General features: G+C 45.7%; 1 long non-coding RNA gene across 1 annotated transcript in view; it reads right to left on the bottom strand.

The window, feature by feature from the left end:
• Positions 1-373: 373 nt before the first annotated feature.
• LOC137384300 (uncharacterized) overlaps positions 374-19,372 on the bottom strand; it is a 232,187-nt gene continuing 213,188 nt past the window's right edge. The window contains exons 2-3 of the long non-coding RNA XR_010977566.1: positions 4,493-4,599; positions 374-1,365 (exon numbers count right to left, since the gene is read on the bottom strand). This is a non-coding gene — a long non-coding RNA (uncharacterized lncRNA). The remainder of the gene's footprint in view (positions 1,366-4,492; positions 4,600-19,372) is intronic.

Genomic DNA, 19,372 nt, shown 5'->3' with positions numbered 1-19,372 from the left:
CGGGGTCTCATATGTACTCTCAAATCCTCTGAGCATTATTTCAGCCGCCTTCTCAATGTCTGTACTCCCGTTGATACTATCCATTCTGTTATTTGGTTTCGGGCCTTGAATTCATCAGGTACCCTTCTTGGGACCCCTATGGAATCCAAGTACACCTGGTCGTCAAAAGAGTTCGCTATCGCTTCCCTTTTACCCCTTTCCCTCGTTATTATCTTTTGTTTCTCAAATGCCAAGGTGAATGGTATTGCCAATTGAACAATTGCACACGTCCCGTTCCACTGGGAGGGTAGGGTCTGTCTCAGGATTTTTCCTCCTCAATATCACCATAAATCCGCTCTGGGGACATTCAATGATGAGTAGTTCCCTCCCGTGACTCTTCCAGTTACGTCCTCAGTCTCTATGCATGACTTCAACTCTCCCATATTTCTGGTTAGCTCCGCACCGTGTCGACTTACGCATGATGTGTGATTCACACCGGTGGCTAAAAATGAAGGGGGAGTCCTTGAATCTTTTTTCTCTAGGGGAGGGAACATTAATGACAAGGATATGCAAGTTTGAATACCCCAAGCCGTCTTATCCTGATATAGGGCTAACATGCATTCCATGCCCTTTCGGTCACGCTCCCACCCCAGCGGGAAAGGTACTACTTGAGCTATCGGTCTACCAGATGCACAAGCATAGCAATTGTTTTTGTTCAAACTTTTTACAGTATATTTTATCCATTCTACCCAGGCATTTGTGTCCCCGTAACCGGTTTCTATCTCAATTGTCTTTCTCAAGTCTTTTACCTCTATTATTTTTACTATGTTAGGATCGTTATGAGAGGTCCCTTTTAGTTTGTTAGATGGTTTACCAGTCTTATCTATTGTTACCTGAAAACAACATTTTAATTCACCTTTCTTTTTCCCTTCTCTAACTGTTACTCCAAACACCTTGTTGTCTAATTGGAAGTGGGTAGTTTTGATTTGTCGTTCTTCTGTCCTGGCTACTTTTGAAAAGAAAGAGAGAGAGAAAAGGCACACAATATTACAGACAGTATTTCCGCGCTCGCGCCGCTATATAAAAAAAAGTTTGTTACTCAAAGTCTTTTTAGCTTTATTTTCAATGGTTCTTCTGTTAATTCGGTTGTCCAAGTTCCTTCCTCGGCTGGGGGGTTGTACCGGCCCCTTGATTCTTGTGTAGTGGGTCCAACCTCTTTCTGCCGTTCTTATGGCTGTTTCAGTGGTCAGGAGAGTCTGGTATGGTCCTTCCCAGTTCGGTTGTAGTTTAGTCTCTTTCCACGATTTCACCAGAACCCAATCTCCTGGTTGGATCTTGTGTACTGCAAATTCGAGAGGTGGGGTCTGTGCTAACAGGCCTTGCTTCCTGAGGAATGACAATGAGGAAGACAACGCCAGTATATAGTTCTTTAGAAACGAATCTTTAGTTTCTAAGGTTGGCATCTCGCCCCTGGTTCCCATATAGGGTAATCCGAATAGCATTTCATAGGGGGACAGTCCCACATCTTTTCTAGGGGCTGTCCGAATTCTGAGTATCGCTATAGGTAAACATTTTGTCCAGGGTAACCTTGTTTCAAGTATCAGTTTGGACAGGTGTTTCTTTAAGGTCTGATTCATTCTTTCCACCCGCCCTGAAGAGGGAGGGTGCCAAGGGGTATGGAAGTCCCATTGGATTCCGAATGCCCTAACTATTTCTTGTAATAGCTTCGAGGTAAAATGACTTCCTTGGTCTGAAGTGCTGTGGCTGCCACAGCTTGCACACACTCTGGCCATCCCTTTTAGCTATTTCATTGTGGTTTCTGCCACTTAAAATCAAAGCTCAGCAAAGCTACTATTCCTAACTTGGCTATATTTCCCATTAAGCATAGTGCCATGCCTTTCTGCTCACTTCCACATTCCCCCCTTTTATCATTCTATGATAACCTTCTCTCTACTGATCAACTTATATATGATTATATATATTCACTAGGATTATGTGGATCTATTTACTCAAATAACATTTAAACAGTATAATATAAAAGCAAATATAAAAAACTCAGCAACTGCTGAATCAGAAGGGTAGGCTGAGCCACCCTCTAACAAGGGGGTGTGTATTAGCCTGGTCAGTATGTTTTTCATTCTAACTTTTCCCTAGGATTGTCATGTCTGGGTGATAAGAAGAGTGCTGTTGAAATACAATGTCTCTCTCTCTCTCTCTCGCTGTACCAGCTGCAAGGCCAAGTTGCCTCTGCAGCCCTGAAGTTATGAAGTCATTTCTGATAAGCTGTCCCTCCCTGCAGCACTGAAGCTAGCTTGTTAGCAATACATGACTGATTAATTGTTTCATCTTAAATGTTCCCATGTAATTCTGTTCTTAAAAATTCTAAAATCTAAATTCTGTTCTCACAGTCCCCCCTTTGATTCTTCAAAACATTTTAAAAAATCAATCCCTTGATCCCACCTAGGTGCCTTTAATGGTCTCTATTTGTCTAGAAACAGCCTTCAACACCCAGAGGGGTCGCACTCAATACGTCGCCTGCTTGTGCCATAAGAGGGGCCTGCGGTAACTCTGTAAAGGCATAAGTTTTGCAGGGGCTTCAACTACTTGTTTACAACATAAAAGGGTGGAACACTTGTACAATTACCATCTCATTTAAGCTTCACTGTTTTTCTCTGGCTTCATCTCTATTAACGAAAACTTTCTGCGCTTCTCTGAGCAGTTCGTCCAATTGTTTTTCACTCCATCCATCTATCTTTTGAATTTTCTTTTGGATGTCTGGCCATGATTTTGTTACAAATTGGACTCGAAGGAGTCCTTGGGCAACCAGGTCTTCTGGATCTAAACCTGAATATTTCCTCATTGTGTCCCGTAATCTCTGTAAGAAATTTGAGGGAGTCTCATCCTTTTCCTGTCTTACTTCGAAGGCCTTATTCAAATTTTGTGATTTCGGGACAGATTCCCTAATGCCTTTTACTATCAGATTTCTAAGGTCTTTCATCTGGCCCCTATGGCCGACGTTATTGTTCTGCCACTGCGGGTCTTGATTAGGGTATTTTTGTTCGGCTGGTTCGTTTCCCCCTACCCCGGGAGGGTTTTCTCTTTCCCAAATTTTCAGGGGTCTTCTACGAGGACTTTCATTTCCTTTTTAAACACTCTTACCTCTCCTGACGTTAATGGTGCACTAACAAATCCAATTTCATTATTTCCTATTGGTACCTCTCTCAAGGGCATCATTGTCTTAGGAGACTCTCTGTCTCTATCGTCGTCGTTATCGTCGGGTTTAGGGGTGGTCCTTCTTGCTGTCCTTAGATCATATTTGGGTCTTTTTCTCCTTGGTTTTTGACTCTAAATCCCAATACTCCAACATCCGTCCCAATGGACTTTCTGGAGGGATGTTGCCGGCAGACTTTCCTTGTCTCCCATCGTCTTCCTTTTTAGACGATTTATTTCCCATGGTAAACTGAAGGGTCTTGTACCCTACGGTATTCACCTCCTAGCTGAAGGGTCTTATACCTTACGGTATTCACCTCCTAACTGAAGGGTCTTATACCCGACAGTATTCACCTCCTAACTGAAGGGTCTTGTACCCTACGGTATTCACCTCCTAGCTGAAGGGTCTTATACCTTACGGTATTCACCTCCTAACTGAAGGGTCTTATACCATACAGTACTCACCTCCTAGCTGAAGGGTCTTATACTGCCCCACAGTATTCACCTCCTAACTGAAGGGTCTTGTACCCTACGGTATTCACCTCCTAGCTGAAGGGTCTTATACCTTACGGTATTCACCTCCTAACTGAAGGGTCTTATACCCTACGGTACTCACCTCCTAGCTGAAGGGTCTTATACTGCCCCACAGTATTCACCTCCTAACTGAAGGGTCTTGTACCCTACGGTATTCACCTCCTAGCTGAAGGGTCTTATACCTTACGGTATTCACCTCCTAACTGAAGGGTCTTGTACCCTACGGTACTCACCTCCTAGCTGAAGGGTCTTATACTGCAGTACTTAGAAGGTCTTATCCTACAGTTAACCAGTATTCACCTCCTAACTGAAGGGTCTTATACCTTACGGTATTCACCTCCTAGCTGAAGGGTCTTATACTGCCCCACAGTATTCACCTCATAACTGAAGGGTCTTGTACCCTACGGTATTCACCTCCTAGCTGAAGGGTCTTATACCTTCCGGTATTCACCTCCTAACTGAAGGGTCTTATACCATACAGTACTCACCTCCTAGCTGAAGGGTCTTATACTGCCCCACAGTATTCACCTCCTAACTGAAGGGTCTTGTACCCTACGGTATTCACCTCCTAGCTGAAGGGTCTTATACCTTACGGTACTCACCTCCTAACTGAAGGGTCTTATACCATACAGTACTCACCTCCTAGCTGAAGGGTCTTATACTGCAGGACTGTAAAATTCACTCCTCAAGGACTTTTAGTACTTAGAAGGTCTTATCCTACAGTTAACCATAAGTCACCAAGATAATACTTAAAAGTCGTTTTTCTTACCTTGGTCCGTGCACGGAGTTGCCTGACTTCACGTGTGTACCTGCCGCACTAAATACTCGTTCAGAGTGACTTCCCTAGGATCGTTTTCAGTCGATTACTCGGGTCCGCTACCAACGAGAGGAACGAGACCGTTTTTAAATTAACGGGACGCGTCTTCTCGTCTGTCGTCGGCCGCGGTCCCGGCAATGATGAAGAGATCCCGGACGAGCCCCCAATTGTGAGAAACGTAACCCACTTGATAATAATTTACACCAAGTCAAACTCTGAAGAAGTAAGTTTATTTAACGTTCTTGCAAGATCGGGTGTCCTACAAGCAGGCACACCCATCAACATATTCAGTTCATGTTTATGCAATACAAATCCATTTGTCCACGCCTTTATTTTACATTATTGGTTATAACGTATTATGACACTAACCTATCCTATGGTTGCTACAGTCTCCTCCTCTGTTTACTTCTCCCCCTACTCTAACTTTCTAGCCCCAACTCTTGTTTTTGTTTTACCTTATTTGGCTCTCCATTGTGTGTGTTAACTTGCAGCTGTCAGCCTTTATCTTAGTGGGGCAGTTTCTCATTCACTACATCCTTTGTTCTAACTCTTGCTGTTTTTCTTTTCTCTGCCTAAGCACAATTTTTAACTGCTGTACTGTCTCAAGGTCTTTACTTACGTACCCTTATCAGTACTCTTTTTCAGTGATTTCATTATGCTGTGTAGAAATTACTTCTCGGTAATTTTCCACAAGCTGTAGAAACAACATTTTAGTATTTCTTATTCTCACAATCTCGTGAGCTCCAGCAGTCTTACTAGATTCCGATTATGGTCAGCAACGCCGTTTTTCATCCATAGATTAGAAGATCATCCATGATCGCTTCCATTCCTGGTAGACTATCTCATGCTGTCTACATTGATGCTCTTCCAGAGCAGTAGACTTGCCAAATGGCATGCGCAACCATCTGTACCTCCCAAATGGCATCTAGAAATTAGTCAGAAAGCTTCTGCTTTCAACTAATTTCACTTGCCAGTATCCATCCTTGGCAGAAATAAAAGCAAAATACTGCAGATGCTGGATATCTGAAATAAAAACAGAAACGTTAACTCTGCTTCTCTCCACAGATGTTGCCTTACCTGCTGAGTACTTCCAGCACTTGCTGTTTTTATTCCATCCTTAGCATCTAGACCACAAAGACCTTTGCCTTGGCAAGTTGAGGCAGAATCTTTTCAATGGTTGGTATAAGGTAATGAGATTTCTTCAAATCTTTATTGATGTCCTTTGGATCGAAACACACTCTCAACTTTCCAGATTTTTTCACTGCTACCATGCTGTTAATCCAGTCTGTAGGAGTTGTCACTTTCTTGATTCCTCCCACCTTTTCAAGCTCCTCTATCTTGTCTTACAGGCTTGTCTTGAGGGCAGCTGCAACACTCCTCAGAAGATGTTGAGTTGACCTCACACTCTCATCTACTTCAATATGATATTCACCAGGAAGGCATCCAAGACCTGTGAAAACATCGATGTAATCTGTCAGGATCTGTTCAGCAAGCAATGGCTTGGTATCATGCAAAACACTGCAAATCTCTTCTGGTACATGGACGGTTACCAGTCCAAGCTTTGACTTGTTTCAAGCTAGATGAGGGGAGTTTGCTTAGTGTCCACTATCTGGAACTGAAGTTCTTCTTTCTTCCCATTGCATTAGACTCTCAGCTTAGTTTGTCTTCTTGGGGTGAGCATCGTTCCATCACAGAGCTTCAACTTTACCTTCAACAGCTTCATATTTGGATCATCATCTTGTGCAATTTCACACAAGTCTGCAAAGCTCATGATGTTGCATGTAGAACCAGTGTCTATATGACACCTCACATTAGCTTGATATTCTCCTTCTGTAGTCATCATTCCAACAGTCACAAACCACTTTCTACCTCAAGACGTGATAATGCCAACACGTTCTAGGGTGCAGAGTGATTCATCAGAATCATCATCCGACAGCTCTTCATTAACCATTTTTACAGGCTTGCTTTTCTTCTTTATAGCCAGACGTTTGTGTGCAAGAATCACGTGGCGTTGCAGAACCGCTTACATTGTGGAAATAGTGTCGACGTTCAGTAGAAATCAAAATGAACTTTCACTTTACCAGCGAGAGAGAGAGAGATAAAGGGCGCGAACAGAGGCAGAAAGGCCGAGACCCGAGAGGAGCTGAGGTGAGGCATACTTCAGGTCCTTCAGGCAGCGGAAGTCCAAGTGAAGTCAGGATTCAAAAAGTGACGCAGGCGCAGGGAAGCAGCTGATTGGTAAGTAGGTTCGGGTGAGTTTTACTACTTTTTCTCCTATTTATACTGCTGCAGTCCATTAGCTTCAAAAGTAAAGGTAAGGACTTTAGATCGTAGTGGGTGGTGTTTGGAGTAGAACAAGGCCCCTAGCGTAATTAGTATTTTTTAATTAAAGGGAGTAACTAAGTAATCTAAAGGTAAGTCATGGCAGGAGAGCACGCAGCCATGATATGCTCCTCCTATGCTATGTGGGAAATCATACGCTTCCAGTGTCCCTGACGACCTTGTGTGCAGGAAGTGTATCCATCTGCAGCTACTGGCTACCCGCATTACAGAGCTGGAGCTTTGGCTGGATTCACTGTGGAGCATCTGCGATGTGAGATCATCATGCATAGCACATTTGGCGAGGTGGTCACACTGAATGCAAATGCTGCAAAGGCAGAAAGGGAATGGGTGACCACCAGGCAGAGTAGCGGAAGGCAGGAGTGCAGGAGTCCCCTGTGGCCATCCCCCTCTCTAACAGATATACCGCTTTGGATATTGTTGGGGGAGATGGCTCAGGTGAAGGCAGCAAGAGCCAAGTTCATGGCACCATGAGTGGCTCTGCTGCACAGGAGGAGATGAAGCAGAGTGGCAGGGCTATAGTGATAGGGGATTCAATCGTTAGGGGAACAGACAGGCATTTCTGCAACTGCAAAAGAGCCTCCAGGATGGTATGTTGCCTCCCCGGTACTGGGGTCAAGGATGTCTCTGAGCGGCTGCAGGGCATTCTGAGGGGGATGGGCAAGCAGCCAGTTGTCGTGGTACATATCTGTACCAACGGCATAGGTAAAAAAGGGATGAGGTCCTACAAGCTGAATAGAGGGAGGTAGGATGTAAATTAAAAAGTAGGTCCTCAAAGGTAGTAATCTCAGGATTACCAGCAGTGCCACTTGCAAGCGAGAGCAGAAATAGCAGGATATATCAGATGAATACGTAGCTGGAGGAATGGTGTAGGAGGGAGGGATTCAGATTCCTGGGACATTGGGACGGGTTCTGGGGAAGTTGGGACCAGTACGAGCTGGACGGGTTGCATCTGGGCAGGACTGGGACCATTTTCCTCGGGGAGGTGTTTGCTAGTGCTGTCGGGGAAGGTAGAGTCACAGAGAGATACAGCACTAAAACAGGCCCTTTGGCGCACTGAGTCTATGCTGACCATCAACCACCCATTTATACTAATCCTACATTAATCCCATATTCCCTACCACATCCCCACCTTCCCTCAATTCTCCTACTACCTACCTATAATAGGGGCAATTTACAATGGCCAATTTGCCTATCAACCTTTGGCTGTGGGAGGAAACCGGAGCACCCATCTGAAACCCACGCGGTCACAGGGAGAACTTGCAAACTCCGCACAGGCAGTACCCAGAACTGAACCCAGGTCACTGGAGCTGTGAGGCTGCGGTGCTAACCACGGTGCTGCCCCTACAATGGCAGGGGGATTGGAATCTGAGCAGGGAGACAGAGGAGGGGGAAACAAGGATAGAAATGAAAGACAGAAAGATAAGAAGCAAAAGTGGAAGGCAGAGAAAACAAGGGCGAGAAACAAATGGGGTCACAGTGCAAAATAAAGCTAAGATGACTAAGTGTAAAGAAGACAAGTCTAAAGGCATTGTGGCTTAATGCACGGAGCATTCACAATAAGGTAGATGAATTAACAGCGCAAATAGATATAAACAGTTATGATATAGTTGTGATTACGGAGACATGGCTGCAGGGTGACCAAGGATGGGAACTGAACATCCAAGGGTATTCAATATTTAGGAAGGACAGGCAAAAAGGGAAAGGAGGTAGGGTAGCGGTGTTAGTAAAGGAGGAAATCAATGCAGTAGTGAGGAAGGATATTGGCTCGGAAAATCATGATGTGGAATCTGTATGGGTGGAGCTAAGAAACACCAAGGGGCAGAAAACGTTGGTGGGGGTTGTCTATAGGCCCCCAAAGAGTAGTGGAGATGTAAGGGATGGCATTAAACAGGAAATTAGAGACGCATGCATTCAGGGTACAACTGTAATCTACATACAGATTGGTCAAACCAAATTAGCAATAATACTGTGGAGGAGGATTTCCTGGAGTGTGTGCGTGACAGTTTTTTGGACCAATACATTGAGGAACCAACGAGAGAACAGGTTATCCTAGACTGGGCATTGTGCACTGAGAAAGGATTAATTAACAATCTTGTTGTGTGGGGTCCCTTGGGGAGGAGCGACCATAACATGATAGAATTCTTCATTAAGATGGAGAGTGAAGTAGTTGAATCCGAAATAGGGTCCTGAATCTAAATAAAGGAAACTGCGAAGGATGAGGCGCGAGTTGGCTATGGTAGATTGGGGAACTTTACTAAAAGGATTGATGGTGGATAGGCAATGGATAATATTTAAAGAACGTGTGCATGAATTACAACAATTATTCATTTCTGTCTAGCGCAAAAATAAAACTGGAAAGGTGGCTTACAAAAGAAATTCGGGATAGTATTAGATCCAAAGAGGAGGCATATAAAATTGCCAGAAAAAGCAGCAAGTCTGAGGATTGGGAGTAGTTTAGAATTCAGCAAAGGAAGACAAAGAGATTGATTAAGCGGGGGAGAATAGAGTCTGAGAGTAAACTTGCGGGGAACATAAAAACTGACTGTGAAAGTTTCTATAAATATGTGAAGAGAAAAAGATTAGTGAAGACAAATGTAGGTCCCTTATAGTCAGAAATGGGGGAAATTATAATGGGGAACAAAGAAATGGGAGAACAATTAAACACATACTTTGATTCTGTCTTCACAAAGGAGATCACAAATAACCTCCCAGAAATGTTAGGGTCTAGTGGGAGGGAGGAACTGAAGGAAATCAGTATTATTAAAAAAATAGTGCTAGGGAAATTAATGGGGTTAAAGGCTGACAAATCCCCAGGGCCTGATAATCTACATCCCAGAGTACTAAAGGAAGTGGCCCTGGAAATAGTGGATGCATTGGTGGTCATCTTCCAAAATTCTATAGACTCTGGAGCAGTTCCTACAGATTGTAACCCCACTATTTAAAAAAGGAGGGAGAGAAAAAACAGGGAATTACAGACCAGTTAGTCTTACATCAGTAGTGGGGAAAATGCTAGAGGCTATTATAAAGGATGTGATAGCAGAACACCTGGAAAGCATAAACAGGATTGGATAAAGTCAGCATGGGTTTACGAAAGGGAAATCATGCTTAACAAAGCTACTGGAGTTTTTGAGGATGTAACTAGTAGAATAGATAGGGGAGTACCAGTGGATGTGATGTGTTTGGATTTTCAGAAGGCTTTTGATAAGGTCCCACATAAGAGGTTGGTGTGCAAAAATAAAGCACATGGGATTGGGGGTAATATACTGGCATGGATTGAGAATTGGTTGACAGACAGGAAACAGAGTACTGGAAATAAACGGGTCTTTTTCCGGGTGGCAGGCAGTGACTAGTGGGGTACCGCAGGGATCAGTGCTTGGGCCCCAACTATTCACAATATATATTAATGACTTGGCTGAGGGAACTAAATATAACATTTCCAAGTTTGCAGACGACACAAAGCTGGGGGGGGGTGGAAAGTGAGCTGTGAGGAGGATGCAAAGAGGCTCCAAAATGATTTGGACAAGTTGGGTGAGTGGGCAAATGCATGACAGATGCAGTATAACGTGGATAAATGTGAGGTGATCCACTTTGGTTGTAAAAGCAGAAAGGCAGATTATTATCTGAATGGTGATAGATTGGGAACGGGGGAGATGCAACGAGACCTGGGTGTCCTTGTACGCCAGTCGCTGAAAGCAAGCATTCAGGTGCAGCAAGCAGTTAGGAAGGCAAATGGTATGCCGGCCTTCATTGCAAGAGGATTTGAGTACAGGAGCAAGGATGTCTTACTGCAGTTATACAGTTATACAGGTGAGACCACATCTGGAGTATTGTGTGCAGTTTTGGTCTCCTTTTCCAAGGAAGGATGTTCTCGCCATGGAGGGAGTGCAAAGAAGATTTACTAGGCTGATTCCTGGGATGGCAGGATTGCTGTTGGAGGAGAGATTGGGTCGACTAGGCCTATATTCACTCGCGTTTAGAAACATGAGAGGGGATCTTATAGAAACCTATAAAATTCTAACAGGAATAGACAGGCTAGATGCAGGGAGGATGTTCCCGCTGGCTGGGGAGTCCAGAACCAGGGGTCACAGTCTCAGAATACGGGGTATGCCATTTAGAACCGAGATGAGGAGAAATATCTTCACTCAGATGGTGGTGAACCTGTGGAATTCTCTACCGCAGAAGGCAGTAGAGGCCAAGTCATTAAATATATTCAAGAAGTAGATAGCTATATTTCTTAATGCCAAAGAGATCAAAGGATATGGGGATAAAGCGGGAACAGGGTACTGAATTAGACGATTAGTCATGATCTTTTTATGAATGGTGGAGCAGACCCGAAGGGCCGAATGGCCTACTCCAGCTCCTATTTTCTCTGTTTCTATGTCAGTTGTTCAGCTTCTTGCAGTTAGAGAACTGCTTGTACCACACTGGACATGCTTCCTTTTCCTTCTTGAGGTGTCCACCACAGTATATACATCCAGTACTCTGGCCTTCATCTTCCTGCTAGCCGTTCTGAAAGTTGACCTTCTTTTTCATCATTGACTTGTGCTTGGAAGACTTGGACTGCCACTCAGCATAGTGCACAGCGTCGTCAGTTCTCCCATAAATACTCATCAGCTGTTAATTAGCCACCTCAATAGCTTTCTTGAGAGTAAGCTTTTCTGCTCTGAGTAGACATGCACTCACAGTGGGATCTCTTGTTCCTAAGACAATCCTATCTCTGATGAGATCATCCTTCTGTTGCCCAAACTCTCAAGACTCAGCTGGACGTCTCAGTGCAGTCACATACTAATCAATATTCTCCCTGAGCTCTAGTGTTAAACATATATGGGCTGAATTTTATAAGCTTGCCACCATTCTCGGTGGCGAGCTTTGTAGAAGGCATGGCACATGCATGACTTGTGCGCCGCTGAGCCCTGTAATATTTCGCACAGAGGCTCATTTAAATGGAGGGGGTGGAGCGGCCGCCGCCAATGATGTAGAGGGCGTAACCGCACCGTCCGCAGCAATGGCATCCAGTGCCACTGTGCAGGTGTCGGCACCATTTTTAAAGGGCTTCAAGCCCTTAGAAGAAATGTGAATTTTTAAAGGAACAGTATTGAACATTGTCTTTAAAAAATTAAATAAAAGCTGGAGGCTCTTTCCCATCCATATCCCACCCCCTCAATGTTTGTCGTTGGGCCTATCGAACCAAAATAAATTTCATTCTCAACCTGAACTTTCCCCCCAAACCTCGTTACCTTTGCCCTTCAATGCCTTCCCACCATCCTCTCAGACAATACAAATTGTTTTCCCCTAACCGCCACCCCCCTTCCCGCCCTGATAAATTCACTCCTCCCCGCTCCCCACCAGTGTCATGCCTTGGAACTCAGAACGGAGTTTTGAAGGCACAGGAGCTCTGGCCGGCAGCCGGAATATCGGCGTGGGATGGTCACTGGGACAAGGTAAGTTAATTTTCATGTGTTTAACTTAATTATAATGAAGTGGAGGGGGGGGCGCACCGAGGCCTCGACGCCACTGGTAAAATGCGGCGGGGCCTTCATGGCATTGGGAGTCACGGCGGGCCTCTCTCGGAAGAATTTTCCGGGTCCCCCCAACCACGATCCCCGATGTCGGAGGGCTAGTAAAATTCAGCCCATAGTGTTCATAAATGACATTAGTGGAGGATTCAAAATAGGGCTTCAAGGCCTCCAAAATCTCACAAGTCTTGCTTTTCTTCTCCTCAGTGAGATCGAGGCTGCAATACAGCTTGTGACACTCCTTCCTATCAATGATGAGTTGCTCTTCTTATCTGTTCTGGTTTCTTGTCCAACTCTGTGGCAATCTCATAATTCTGCCATTGAGACTGGAAGAATTGCCAGTTCCCTCTCAAATCTCCCTTCATATCCATAGGAGCAGCTACTGGAAAATTCAAAAGCATAATGACTTACCCAGCTGTCAATTTCCTGTGCAAAGTTGCAGACAGGTGTTGTTTTAAACTCTGATGTTTTGCACATCTGCTGTCTGTCTTAAAAGCTATCAAATCCTCTCAAATCCTGGCTACTTACTTCTGACACCATGTTCCATGTCGTGCATAAAATAGCTACTGCTCAAGAGCCTTAATTTACCTATCATGACATCAGAGGTTATAAGCATATGGCAAGCCAAAGTGTAAACAGCATGAGCCAAGATTTTCCAACACTCTGCTGGAGGCCTTGGTGCAGAAGGTGGAGAGCAGGAGAGATATCATATATCCATATGGGGCCAAGAGGCCATCCAGGTAAACTTTGTGAAGGCTGTGGGATCAGATAACCACAGTGGTTCAAAGCCAAGTGTCTAGCTCGCGGAACTGGGTGCAGGGCCACAAAAACTTCATTGATCTCATATCAGTAGCCAAGGTCAGCAAATGCAGCTTCAAATGCCATATACCACCAACAGCGTCAGTAACCTCACACTGCTCAATACCCTACACCCCATCACTCACCTACCAGAAATGTATCAATCACACCTCATACCTAACATTCGTAGCTTTGCCTCACCCTGACACACTTAACATTGCTGCAAGCCTCACACCCACATCTCACAGCTTGCGCACAAACACGACAGCCACACCATCCAAACACATTTCACCAACCTCACTGACACACTTCCCCCTCTTTTACTGGACAAAGTGGTGCATAACCAGAGGCAGCAGCACCTAACCAGTGGGGGACAGGCAAGACTGCGTGTCCTTATGCCCACGGAGGAGACAGTGCTTACCATCATTGGAACAACTATGACAGAGGCCGTGCTAGGGGCAGGGCTGAAACCATTGCAGATGATGGTATGCACATGCCTAATCCTCCTCCTCACATCCACTTCCCCCTCATCCTACAATCTCTTCTGATTTGCAAGTTGCAGATGGTATAAGCATGCACCTCGTGCTTTCCTCCCCTCCCTCTCCTCACCACAATCCTCCCTTTTAGCCTTTTACCTTTCAGATACCCTAAAACTGCAACCTGGCCAGGTAGTGGTGGAAGAGAAGGAGCTGGAAAAGGAGGAAGACAGTAAAAAAGAAACACCATCCTTCGCTCTCACAGTCGCAGCCACCAGCTCAGATACTAACATTGTTTGTACTTTTAGAGGATAGATTAGAGGTGGGATCTGCCTGTTGTCATGCTAGGCCCCCACCTGCCAAGAATGAGGCACATTAATTTTGTCATGAACATTGATTTTAAATTGTTGCAGGAGCGAGGAAATGACTTGTTAAACAGATCAGCCGTGGCTGGAAAAGATATTTGCATATTAACAGACAGTGCCTGGAAAGACAAAGGACCATTCCCTGACACATTTAACCCACAATGGACCTTGATCACCAGGTATTGTGTGTAAGAGGAGCATTCCAGAGATTGCTAAGGTGATACAATCCAGGACTGGTTAGACCAGCTGGTCACATGACTAACTGGCTGTTCCAGGGTCTTTTGAACTAGCCACAGAGAGTTTGAATGGAGAAAGACTGTTTGCCCCTGGACTGAGAAGATCTCTCCTATCTGCTCCCATCTCTTTCTCACAAGCCTCTGAATGCACTGAAGACACATGAACCCCAAGAGCGAAAAGTCTCCAACAGCGAACAAGGTTTAAGAAGAATACTGGGCCCCAATGAAAAGCAAGATCTACCTACAATCAAGGACTCTACAGTGAGCTTGAAGAACCATAACAAAAACCCTTCAGATATTGCCTCAAACTTTTCCACTTTTTTTTCTTCTGCTTTTTCTGCTCTATTTGCATGTGTGTATTGTGTATGCATGCTAACGTGAGCGCATCTTATATCCGTAGGCGTCAATCGAATTAGAGTTTAAGTTCAAGTTTAATAAATTTCAACTTTTCTTCTTTAATCCTAAGAAAACCTGTTTGTGCTGGTTTCTTTGCCTTATAATTGGAAAGCAGTGAACAAGGATTCACCAAGGGGGAGCTAAAAACAGTGTGTTAAAAAATAAAACCCTGTTACAGTAAGACCAGGTGAAGGCTGAGAGGGACCCCTAGACACCTTTCTCACCTGGTCGTAACACTGTGGTGACATACTGGGCACAAGTGAGCTGCAGCCTGGGCTTTGGATAAGGGAGGGAGGGCGAGGTCACATATGGGTTCTGCTGCAGAGGACTGAGATGAGAACTTCAGTGGGATGACAGAAGAATGCTAATGGGTATGCTGCAATACTTGGTGCATTGGCAGGCCTGACAGAAAGCCTGCGGGCAAAATCAAGGAGCAGGGAGGAGACCAGGGCAGGGCTTTCGCGGAGTTTGAAACCCACCTCTCCTGCATGGAAGTGGTGGCCAACTCTGTGAAAACACTTGCAGACTCATCCATAACGCAGCATCTGATGGCTGATTTCTCAGCTTCCATTGTAGCACAAGCAGAAGCTATCCAACATCTGGCTGCTGCCACCCAAGCTCAGCTTGCTGTCATGCAAGCTCAGACTGTTGTCATGCAAGTTCAGCTTGCTGCCACGCAAGTTCAGACTGCTGCTGTCATAGCTGCTGATACCAGTGTTCAAAGGGGCTTGCAGGTGTCACAACAAACCAGCAACCCGTCCTCCAACACATTACTAAGATTGCACCCTGGAGCACAAACTTGCTGTTCTCTCTCAGGATGACAGCATTTGTGCTTCCACCACTACCACACCACCTTGCCATTGCTTGTCAGCCAGCCTGGACTTCTGCTGCCTTTGCCAAGGTGGTGCAGCCCAAAACCAGGCCTTCCAGAACCAGAGCTCCTCCAAGTTGTCCTGCAAGGTCATCTGTAGAACCCCCTGTTGAAAGTCAGCAGCCGTCCTCCAGCCATGTTGCTTCCTCTGGGGTAGCACTGCATAGGAGCACTGGGACAGGCAAAAGCACATGGATGGCAGGCACTAAGGAAAGGCACCGGGGTGATTAGTTGACATTTTTCTGCAATATGGCATGATATCATTTATAAATTTGGTTTGGAATGTTTATTTTTTGTTTTTTAAAAATTTTTTCATTGCGGTCAAGTGAATGTTGTGATGGTCAGTAACAGAGGGAAGGTAAGGTGTGAGACTATGATGAATTGGGGTTACATACACTAATACCACAGTTCGATGAGCTGACTGCTGACAGCCCAGCTAGAAAGGGGTTGTGTTAGTTGCATCCTCAGTTCCTCTTCCATTCTTCTTCCTCATCCTTCTCTTTCTCATCCTTCTCTTCCTCCTCCTCACTGGTTGCTATACAGCAGGTGGCAAGGGCTGTGCTCTCATGATGGGGAGGTTGTGCGGCATGCAGCAGACCATCAAGAATTTTGATACGTGCATGCTGAGTACTGCAGGGCTCCTCCAGAGAAGTCCAGAAAGTGAAAGTGCTGTTAAGCACCCTAATGATCTGTAGTATCACAAGTCTTGTGGCAGCATAGCTTTCGTTATATAAATAATCCTATGAGTGCATGGGTTGTACACCAGAATCATGAGCAATGTGGTTAGTGGATAGCCCTGGTCATCCAGTAGCCACGCTTTGGTTTGTTGTGATGGCTCAAATGCAGCTGGTACAGCGGACTGCCACAGAATGAAGACCGGATACAAGGCATTTACTTGGATAATACACTAGATATGGGCACACACCAGCTGGATATTGAGGAAGTGGAATCCTTTCCGGTTGTGCTTCACCTTGGTGTTGGCATGTGGTGCCCGCAAAGCAATGTGTGTGCAGTTTAAGACACCCTGCATCATGGGGAAGACTGCAATCCTGGTGAAGCCAAGTTCTGTCTGGCAAAAAGGAATGAAATGTATTCAACCCTCTTGGAATACAAAGCCTCAGTGACCTTTTTTTATTCATTCATGGGATGTGGAGGTCGCTGGCCAGGCCAGCATTTATTGCCAATCCCTAATTGCCCTTGAGAAGGTGGTGGTGAGCTGCCTACTTGAACCACTGCAGTCCATGTGAGGTAGGTACACTCACAGTGCTGTTAGGAAGGGAGTTCCAGGATTTTGACCCAGAAGCAGTGAAGGAATGGCGATATAGTTCCAAGTCAGGATGGTGTATGACTTGGAGGGGAACTTGCAGGTGGTGGTGTTCCCATGCATTTGCTGCCCTTGTCCTTCTAGTTGGTAGAGGTTGTGGGTTTGAAAGGTGCTGTCTAAGCAGCCTTGGTGCATTGCTGCAGTGCATCTTGTAGATGGTACATACTGCTGCCACTGTGCGTCGGTGGTGAGGGGAGTGTATGTTTGTAGATGAAGTGCCAATCAAGCGGGCTGCTTTGTCCTGGATGTTGTCGAGCTTCTTGAGTGTTGTTGGAGCTGCACCCATCCAGGCAAGTGGAGAGTATTCCATCACATTCCTGACTTGTGCCTTGTAGATGATGGACAGGCTTTGGGGAGTCAGGAGGTGAATTACTCGCCGCAGGATTCCTAGCTTCTGACCTGCTCTTGTAGCCAAGGTATTTATATGGCTACTCCAGTTCAGTTTCTGGTTAATGGTAGCCCCTAGGATTTTGATAGTGGGGCATTCAGCGATGGTAATGCCATTGAATGTCAAGGGGAGATGGTTAGATTCTCTCTTGTTGGAGATGGTCATTGCCCGACACTTGTGTGGCACGAATGTTACTTGCCACTTATCAGCCCAAGCCCGGATATTGTCCAGGCCTTGCTGCATTTCTACACGGACTGCTTCAGTATCTCAGGAGTCACAAATGGTGCTGAACATTGTGCAGTCATCAGCAAACATCCCCACTTCTGACCTTATGATTGAAGGAAGGTCATTGATGAAGCAGCTGAAGATGGTTGGGCCAAGGACATTACCCTGAGGAACTCCTGAAGTGATGTCCTGGAGCTCAGATGATTGACCTCCAACAATCACAACCATCTTCCTTTGCGCTAGGTATGACCCCAGCCAGTGGAGGGTTTCCCCCTTGATTCCCATTGACCTCAGTTTTGCTAGGGCTCCTTGATGCCATACTCGGTCAAATGCTGCCTTGATTTCAAGGGCAGTCGCTCTCACTTCACCTCTTGAGTTCTGCTCTTTTGTCCATGTTGAACCAAGGCTGTAATGAGCTCAGGAGCTGAGTGGCCCTGGCGGAACCCAAACTGAGCTGAGTTATTGCTAAGCAAGTGCTGCTTGATGGTACTATTGATGACACCTTCCATCACTTTACTGATGATTGAGAGTGGACTGATGGGTCGGTAATTGGCCGGGTTGGACTTGTCCTGCTGTTTGTGTACAGGGCATACCTGAGCAATTTTCCACATTGCAGGGTAGATGCCAGTGTTGTAGCTGTACTGGAACAGCTTGGCTAGGGGCGTGGCACGTTCTGGAGCACAGGTCTTCAGTACTATTGCCGTAATATTGTCAGGGTCCATAGCCTTTGAAGTATCCAGTGCCTTCAGTCGTTTCTTGATATCACGCGGAGTGAATCGAATTGGCTGAAGTCTGGCATCTGTGATGCTGGGGACTTCAGGAGGAGGCCAAGATAGATCATCAACTCGGCACTTCTAGCTGAAGATTGTTGCAAATGATTCAGCCTTATCTTTCGCACTGATGTGCTGGGCTCCCCCATCATTGAGGATGGAGATATTTGTGGAGCCACCTCCTTCAGTTAGTTGTTTAATTGTCCACAACCATTCATGGCTGGATGTGGCAACACTGCAGAGCTTAGATCTGATCTGTTGGTTATGGGATCGCTTAGCTCTGTCTATCACATGCTGCTTACGCAGTTTGGCACCCAATTACTCCTGTGTTGTAGCTTCACCAGGTTGACACCTTATTTTGAGGTATGTCTGGTGCTGCTCCTGGCATGCCCTCCTGCACTCTTCATTGAACCAGGGTTCATCTCCTGGCTTGATGGTAATGGTAGAGTGGGGGGTATGCCGGGCCATGAGGTTATAGATTGTGATTGAGTACAATTCTGCTGCTGCTGATGGCCCACAGCGCCTCATGGATGCCCAGTTTTGCAATGCTAGATCTGTTCAAAGTCTATCCCATTTAGCACGGTGGTAGTGCCACACAACACGAAGGAGGGTATCCTCAATGTGAAGGCAGGACTTCGTCTCCACAAAGACTGTGCCGTGGTCACTCCTACCAATACTGTCATGGACAGATGTATCTGCAGCAGGCAGATTGGTGAGGTCGAGGTCAAGTATGTTTTTCCCTCTTGTTGGTTCCCTCTCTACCTGTGCAGACCCAGTCTAGCAGCTATGTCCTTTAGGACTCAGCCAGCTCGTTCAGTAGTGGTGCTACCGAGCCACACCTGGTGATGGACATAGAAGTCCCCCACCTAGAGTACATTCTGTGCCCTTGCCACCCTCAGTGCTTCCTCCATGTGCTGTTCAACATGGAGGAGTACTAACTCATCAGCTGAGGGAGGACGGTAGGTGGTAATCAGCAGGAGGTTTCCTTGTCCATGTTTGATCTGATGCCATGAGACTTCATGGGGTCCAGAGTCGATGTTGAGGACTCCGAGGGCAACTCCCTCCCTACTGTAAACCACTGTGCTGCCACCTCTGCTGGGTCTGTCCTGCCGGTGGGACATACC

The sequence above is a fragment of the Heterodontus francisci genome, chromosome 2 (genome assembly GCF_036365525.1).
Source record: "Heterodontus francisci isolate sHetFra1 chromosome 2, sHetFra1.hap1, whole genome shotgun sequence".
Classification (NCBI taxonomy): Eukaryota; Metazoa; Chordata; class Chondrichthyes; order Heterodontiformes; family Heterodontidae; genus Heterodontus; species Heterodontus francisci.
The sequence above is the reverse complement of the archived record's forward strand: the minus strand, read 5'-3'. Positions and strand labels throughout refer to the sequence as shown.